Raw genomic sequence first — 8,263 nt, 5'->3', positions numbered from 1 at the left:
TGCACTAATTGAAAATCAAATTTTTATACATAAATTTGTAAAAATAAATTTTGATTTGTTTTCAAAAATACACTGATATCTTTCGTTTACGCACTTTTTCGTTTTTATCCTTTATCTAGATATTTTCGTTTAGTTCCAAATAGTTTTATTGTTATCTGTATTCAGTCAATTCGACTTGATCAGAAGACGATTTCGAACATAGAAGACGATGTTGTCTAGGCGACGATTTCTTCTCAACTAAAGGAAATTTATGAAAAACTCTGTGAAAAGTCTCAAAAACACATTGTGCGTTTCTCGCGGTAATCGTTGCATTTTTCACACCGTTCTCCCTGTTACTTTTGCTCATTTGTGAATTTATTTGTACCACGGAACCAATAAGCGTTCTCTACGCTATAGTAATATTTCGTTATATATATTTATGTACATATGTATGTAGATCTCTATGTATTTATGTATATGCATGCACATAGGTTTGTATAATTTTGTATTAGCGAATATTCTTGGATATTGTATTGCACATTTGGTACACTCCCTGAAAGCGACCTGTTTGAGCATGTGGGAGACCATAAAATCCAATGCAAAAGAGAATCGCGAAAACTCAACCGAACTGCGGACACTTCTCGCTTGTCCCAAACGGTGTATCTCTTCCGAAGCAGTTAACGTGTCTTTAAAAACCTTTTTGAATTATCTCATTTTTAAAAAACAACATGCATATTTATATTCACAAACATATGTACATATATTCTAAACGCCTTCATATACATATATGTACATAATAATTGTATGTAGCATGCACACATATAATATTATATATGTATAAGTACATACAATATTTACTTACATTTATAATTGCTATACTTCCTCCCATTACATCAAGTGGTCAATAGCATTCATATTCTTACAACAACAACACATACATAATCATATACATATGCATATGTATGTATATTTAAGAGCAAGTTTGTAAAAAGAGAGTGGAATATTGCATATTGCATATGTGTATATACCTGTCTTAAAATTTTGCGAATTTTACAAATGTTCCGCGGTAAAAGTCAACACAACTTCTGTTAAAACTTAATTACTACAAGTACATATGTATATATATACCCATATTTTTGGAAATTGCAATCGCTAGCATCAGATCACTAAGGCAAACAATAAAGGGCATAGCGAAGCCCGTAAAAAGGAACTAAGGACCAACTGTCGTGATGACAAAATCAACGAAAACCAAGAAAAAACGTTAACTTCGGCTGCACAGGTGCATTTCTTTTAGTAACTATGTGTTCAGTTTATATGGAAGCTACATATGTGCTATAGTAATCCGATGTGAACAATTTTTCGGAGTAATCCATCCAAAAGTTTTCCTTACAAGAACCTTTTTCCGATGGTTCAGTTTGTATGCCAGCTATATGCTATAGTTATAGTTATTACCGATCAGAACAATTTCTTCGGAGATTACAAATAACCTCTGCCAACTTTTGTGAAAATACATTGTGAAATGTAAAAGTTTTCCGTACAAGAAACTTAATTCCGATCGTTCAGTTTGTATGGCAGCTATTTGCTATAGTGGTCCGATATCGGCAGTTCCGATAAATGTGCAGCTTCTTGAAGAGGAAAGTGATGGTTGCAAAATTTCAAATTTCATATCTTAAAAACTGAGGACCTAGTTCGTATATATACAGAGAGACAGTCGGACATGGATAAATCGACTCAGCTAAACATACTGATCATTTATATATTTACTTTTTACAGCTGATAGCCTCTGAAGCTAGCGCTGCATGTTTTAGCTTAAAAAACTTAACTAACTTAATAGTGCTTCTAACATTGCGCGACTTTCATCCATATGGTAAATAATCGACATTAGACCAAATCCATCAGTGTGTAGTCAAAAATTAACATAATTGGTGCAATGACTTCTGTCCTTATATCTGACTTTATAAGTCCAAAACGGTTAAGAAAGCAGTTTAGACATTTCTTAGGCTTGACTGAAATATCTGGATTATGGAAAAACTCATAATTGTGAACTATTTCCTGTTTATTTTAATTTTTCGTGTTCGCTTTGTGGGTCCATTAATGCTGTTAAGAGACACCAGTATATTTGTATTTATTTATGTGTATTAAAAATTTATTTGGTTATTCTGAACACACTTTAATTTACATTCACTTGTTTATATAAAATCACTACAAGGACTTACTTTAGGTAAGGATTTTACATACATACATATGGATAAACATAAATATGTATATATCATAATATTAAGAGGCACAGTGGTTAAATTGGATTTTCTATATTCGAAAAAAAATTAATTTTAAACTAATTTTTCACACATTCAATACATCTCTTTTTGCCACCAAAAAGGTAGGAAATAAGAAATGCAAAATGAAGCGGCTCTGGTTCATTTAGTGAGCGAAGAGACGATATTATTTACACAGCGAAAAAGTTTGTTTATTTTCTCGTCTTTTGTTTGACTTTATTCGCGTTAATTGCGTTCACAGAAGTCTGGCGACTTTTGTGTATCAATGGTTTCATACAAAACATAATAAAAAACTGTTAACGAATATGTTTTATTATGCTTCTTTCGCACTATGAAATCTAAAAACGTTTTCACTTACACCTTAAAACAAATGAAAGAGCGCAAATGCAATACGACTGTATAACCGAATAAGCGCGAACACAAACTTCTCTCGACAGCACTGTGGAAGCGAATGGCCAACAGCCGAAATGATCGCATAGTTCATTCCAATCAACTTAAACGGTTCAAGTTACAAAAGTTACCGAAGAGAGCAATACGACACACACATACATACGTATGTACATTTATTCGTTATATTATTTTCTCAACTCCTTCACATCCATAAACATTGACTTCAAGATAATGTAAACACATAACATGTACACATATTAATATTAAATACACTCTCTGCAAACAGACCCCACAACTTCAAGCGCTTAATCTGCAGAAGACCTTTAAAAATACAAAAATTTCCAAATTATGGTAAGTAAATCCCTAATTTGATTGGAAATCATATTTTTCTAATGAATTTGTGGTAAAGATCGCACAAACGTTAGGTTTTTTAAACAAAAAAGTACTTTTAAAGATTTATGGAAAAAAACAACATTATTCTTATAGCCAAATATAATGTGATTACCCAAAAAAGACGTTCAATCATAAATTGTACTGAAAGTGAAAATTTATAATTCTTGAACAAAAAAATAATTCCAATTAAAATTCGTGGTAAGTTTTAAATTATTATTAAAATATAAACTGAGCTGAGCAAAAAAAAAAATACTACCCTTTGAATTAAAGTAATGAAATCTCTTTGAACACTACGGTTATTGATGGGAGGCAAAAGCATCCCACAAAGTTCGAAGATTGTAAGATATATGTATGTACATATGTAAGTATAGACAAGAACGGCCCGAAACAATTTACCTACTACTCTAGGCATATGCCAAATTCTCCGCCCCTTTTAAGCCTATTTTGCTTTAACAACAAAATTTATAATTTTGAAAATTATTTTAGTAATTTTATGTTAAAAGAACACAAATATGTTCCAAAGATTTAAAATAATCAAAACAAAAAAGTTAATTATAGAATTATTTTCGTGTCTTTAATTTGGAAAAACAGACACAACTGTTTTAATGTTAAGGGTTTTGGTCACTTCGTTTTTAATAGATAATGTTGTTAATCGTGCCACATTGTTGAGCCCAGGTAAGTTTCGATAAGTTCCAATTTGAATATTTAATAAAATAAAACAAATTAACAAACAATTAAATTAAGTAAATATGTTAAGTAAATTACCCAAAATTCTTGCATCTTAGACAATTGCCTATATGGGCGGGTCGGCCCTGACTACATTAGGTAGTCGAAAAAGTTTTTTCCAATAGATGTCGTTGCAGTCGTATATCTCCAGTGCTACCAATCACATTGTGTCAAACCATATAGAGTTGGAAAGGTGAGCTTTTAAGCTTCATTTAACCAAAAAAAAAAAATTAAATTCGCAGAAGTTGGAAAAAAACTTACAGCTGTTCAAAAATGAGTGAAAATATTGAAGAAATTCGCTATAATTCGAAATTTTTGTACAAAAAAAAGGGAGGAATGTCACGCAAGCCTCCAAAGAAATTTGTGTAGTTTACGGAGACGATTCAAAATCTCGATTGACACTTATGGAATAATGTCTCTAAACTAAATCAAAAAGTGGTCGACCAAAATGGTACATATTTGTTTATTTATTTATTAGTATAAATAAATTATTTGAAGTGTGATTAGAAATACGAAAAGTCTTTTTCGAATACTCAATATATGTGCATATACATATGTATGTATATGTACAGGCTCATCTTTGTGCGCTGCTCTCTTGCAAAATAAATATTCGTATGTACACGCAAATGCAACAACAAAATTATAGATTGGGATACGCATAAAGAGATTGCGGGTACCTCAATTAAAGTGGTATAACAGCTATCTTCAATAGACCTGATTTCTTAAACTTAAGCCTTAAATTAATTCTAATTGCTTCCAGAAAACCAAACGAAGGCGTTTTATAACAATTAGAGTTTTTAATAATTGAAAAGACAGTCAAAAACAGACACCAAATTGGTATGAAACTATATAAATATTATAAGCGCGATAAATCAATAACTAAATACGCCAGATACATTAAATTTTACCTCCGAGATGGGCGAGATAGCACCCACTTTAAGGTGAAATCATATCGTCCTTATTCTTTTGAAAAGAAACGCGCATTCCAAGTTTCATCAATATGCCTCCATTTTTACTTAATTTACAGTTTGAAAATAAAGACAGTCACTCTTATTTCTACTCGCCTCGTCATTCTGATCACTTTTATATACAGATTCTGTGTTACAGAATCCTATATCTATTTCGGGTAGTTTTAGGTGATACATGCAATCGTTAGGTGACCACAACTATTGTTTTATATTCTGCAGCAACTGCAGCAACAATTTTATTTACATTTCATCAAAATATGTTGCATCAACAAAAAGCTATTTGAATGCAAAATGCTAAATAAACTTGCAAGTGACAAAAGACAAGATTTTCTTTCTCCAAAAATAAAACTTGAAGCTTTTGTATACGTTTCTTATCCACAGGTAGTTATCAACACTGCATTTGAAAGGACTTCCATATAAATATGGCCCAACCAACACTTTATGGTGTATTAGATGAAATACTCAACATTCTTTCGTATGTGTATGTATGCAAGATGAATTTCCGTTTTTTCGTTTAACATGAGTGCCAGCGATGAATTGGAAGCAAACCTATAAGTATTTATTTGGATAATCAAATCATTTCCTGATGTGACAAGGCAATTGATGGGACTCACGTAAAGATAATGGCTACGTCAAGTGATAAGCATCAATATTTTAATCGCCAAGTCTGAATGTTATGGTGGTAAGGCCTTTTCAAAAATAACTTTACACTCAGTATTATATAATTTTATATGCTCGCGTGCGAAAACAATGTGTAAATACGATACGTTTGTGCTAAATGTTCCGGCAATAGAAGTGATTCTCTTATATGAAATATGAGTGATTTGAAATCATTATCGCATCAATTATCGGAGAGGAAATGCAAATTTTATACTAATTTGCTTAATATGTTATCAGTTAATACGAATTTACTAATTAAATTCAAATTTTGTAAAGGTGACAAAGGCCACCCTCTCAGCTGTGGCTCACAAMTTCATTAAAAGAACCGATTACATTCGTCCAAAAAAGGAGATACAAAACATATCATGCAAAAGGACGAATTGTTGTAGAAAAAAAAACAAAAGGTTTATTAAAAACGGTGTTCCGTTGTTTTGTAGTGAGCGGGGACTACATTACGCAGCATATAAAGCAGCGCGTATTGTTTATTTATGCTGCGCATTATACTCTTTTGTATTTTAATTAATTAATGAAAACATAAATGTATAAAACAATGATATGCATACATATGTACTATATGTAGATGATATGCCTACCGACAAAGGAAATAGAATTAGAGATAGTTTTTATACCCTGATCAGGGTATATTAAGTTTGTCGCGAAGTTTGTAACACCCAGAAAGAAGCATCGGAGACCCTATAAAGTGTATATAGAAATGATCAGCTGAATCGATTTAGCCATGTCCGTATGTCTGTATATATACGAACTAGTCCCTCAGTTTTTAAGATATCGTTTTGAAATTTTGCAAACATCACTTTCCTCTTCAAGAAGCTGCTCATTTATCAGAACTGCCGATATCGGACCACTATAACATATAGCTACCATAGACGTTGATTCACCGGGGTGAATGATAGTACTCGGCGACGCAGTCTCTCTCCCACCACGAATCCCACACCAAACTTGCGCTCCTTTATATGGCCACTGTAGTAAATGTCACAAATACCTACTCGATTCTGTCCTTGTCCCGTCCATCGCATTTCGTGGACGGCGGTGATGTCAGCCTTTTCTTTTACGAGGACATCAACCAGCTGGGCACCGGCACCTTCCCAATTAATGGACCGGACATTCCAGATGCATGTCCTCAATTCGTAGTCCTTATATCGTTTGCCATGGTCGTCATCAAAAGTGGGGTCTCTCATCCGAGGCTGTTGTTGCGTTGTCATTGGGGTGGTTCTTTTACGTGGCGGGTCCCAAACCCAGCGCACATCCCTATGCAGGGAATGTTTCGCCTTCTCACTTTAGCTCGCCTTCAAACGGATGTTCTTAGGCTACCCAGAGGTTACTTGGTCAAGGACCGGAAGTCGTGATCTGCTTGAGTCATATGTAAAAGTATCATTTCTGGCCACTCCCAAGTGAATGGCGATCAGAAAACTTTCTTCGCTTGCATGAACTTCTACACATGACTCCATCCTCCATACGTAAGTATATTTGTATCTTAAGCGGCAACTTAGCCTGACTTCGGATTTTCCCTTAACTGTGACACACATCTCTTTCCATTTTTCCAATTTCCAAAGTAGGTTGTCTTAATTTCTTATTTAAGGTTGGAAAGACCATTTACTTGCATTGTCTTACCTCTAAATTGTATTGATTTGCAATTTTCACACATAAGAAAGCGCATGCTCACAGATAGCCGCGCGAAATTAACTGCCGTCCCCAAATAAAAGCGGCAGTGGCAACTTACTATCAGAAATTCTTCCTGCCTATACATTGTGTGTGGAGCATACATTAAAATTTCTTTTTGCGCGATGTTTAATGAATGAAAGTAGTATAATTAAATTTATTCCTTTAGAATTTAATTCTTTTATACAAATTTTAAAATTTAAATGAGAATTTGTTATTTTGGGATACCGGGTTTGCGTAAAGGCGCCGCACATCGTATTTATTTAGGTATGCCAGTAACGGCGTACGCGGCCTCTCATTTCAATGCGAAAGCCACACTACTGTTTCAGTGTTTGATGTGCTCTACGCTCTGCTTTGCGGCGTAGGAGTTCCGTCCGCCGGCCGATGCGTTCGAATGGTTGATTCCGCTAATTTACATGATCGAGATATGGTGTCCTCAGAATTTCCACATGTTGAGATACAAGTTGCAATGCACAAGATCTTGCCGGCATTGCCAAGAAAAATGGTAGTAATATTATTAAGTCTTGTTATCATTATAAAGAATGGATGCTTTATCATGTATCCAAGCAATTTGATCACCCTCACAAACACCCGATCTCAACCCCATCCAGCATTTATGGGAGCACCTGGACAGACATCGGAAAAAATTTCAATCAGCTGGAAGGACATACTCAAAGATCTTTTTTTAGAAGAATGACAAAAAATTTACCTGAGCAACGCAAAAGCGTCTCTATTCCATGCCTCGTCGTTTACAAGTCATAATTTGCACAAATTGAAAGCGTACAAAGTACTAAAAATATATTTTCATCTGAGTCTCCGACTATCACTCAGCGTGAACAGTTGTGTTTCTGACACAGTTCGTTTGTTTTCAATTCTGTTTATCACCGCTATTCGTATTAAAACACGTGCATTTGTTGTTTATTTAACTAAGCCGCGCTTAAAAAGTCAGTGACACAAATCAAAAATTTGCCAATATGCCCCCCGGGGCTTCTAACCTCGGAGATAACAGGTTCGCCCTGCTTTCTCCGAGCTCCAGACCTAAACGAAAAAAAGCAGAAACGACTCCACTGGATTTATTCCCAGAACTACCAATTACAAAAAAAGACGATCCTAAATTCATCATAATAAAAGCATTGAAAGGTAACAAACCACTAACGAGCTTATCGTGTTTTGCCGTACATAAAGGTATACTAG

The 8,263-nt window shown here is 34.2% G+C and overlaps 1 protein-coding gene across 21 annotated transcripts in view; it reads right to left on the bottom strand.

Annotated features, from left to right (window-relative positions):
- The window catches only part of LOC108968947 (PDZ and LIM domain protein Zasp), a 47,948-nt gene extending 45,246 nt beyond the window's left edge, over positions 1–2,702 (bottom strand). For 13 of the 21 annotated variants that reach the window (XM_018933320.1, XM_018933322.1, XM_018933312.1 and 10 more), the window contains exon 1: positions 95–253. The gene's annotated coding sequence lies outside the window, so the exon portion shown is untranslated. Of the gene's footprint in view, positions 1–94; positions 255–2,613 lie in introns of those variants that run through there. The other 8 variants (XM_018933326.1, XM_018933328.1, XM_018933327.1 and 5 more) reach the window with 5 other exon arrangements.
- Positions 2,703–8,263: the final 5,561 nt, after the last annotated feature.

This window comes from Bactrocera latifrons, unplaced genomic scaffold (genome assembly GCF_001853355.1).
Source record: "Bactrocera latifrons isolate USDA-ARS-PBARC rearing strain unplaced genomic scaffold, ASM185335v1 scaffold_234, whole genome shotgun sequence".
NCBI lineage: Eukaryota > Metazoa > Arthropoda > Insecta > Diptera > Tephritidae > Bactrocera > Bactrocera latifrons.
Note: the sequence above shows the minus strand (reverse complement) of the source record. Positions and strands in the feature narration are given on the sequence as shown.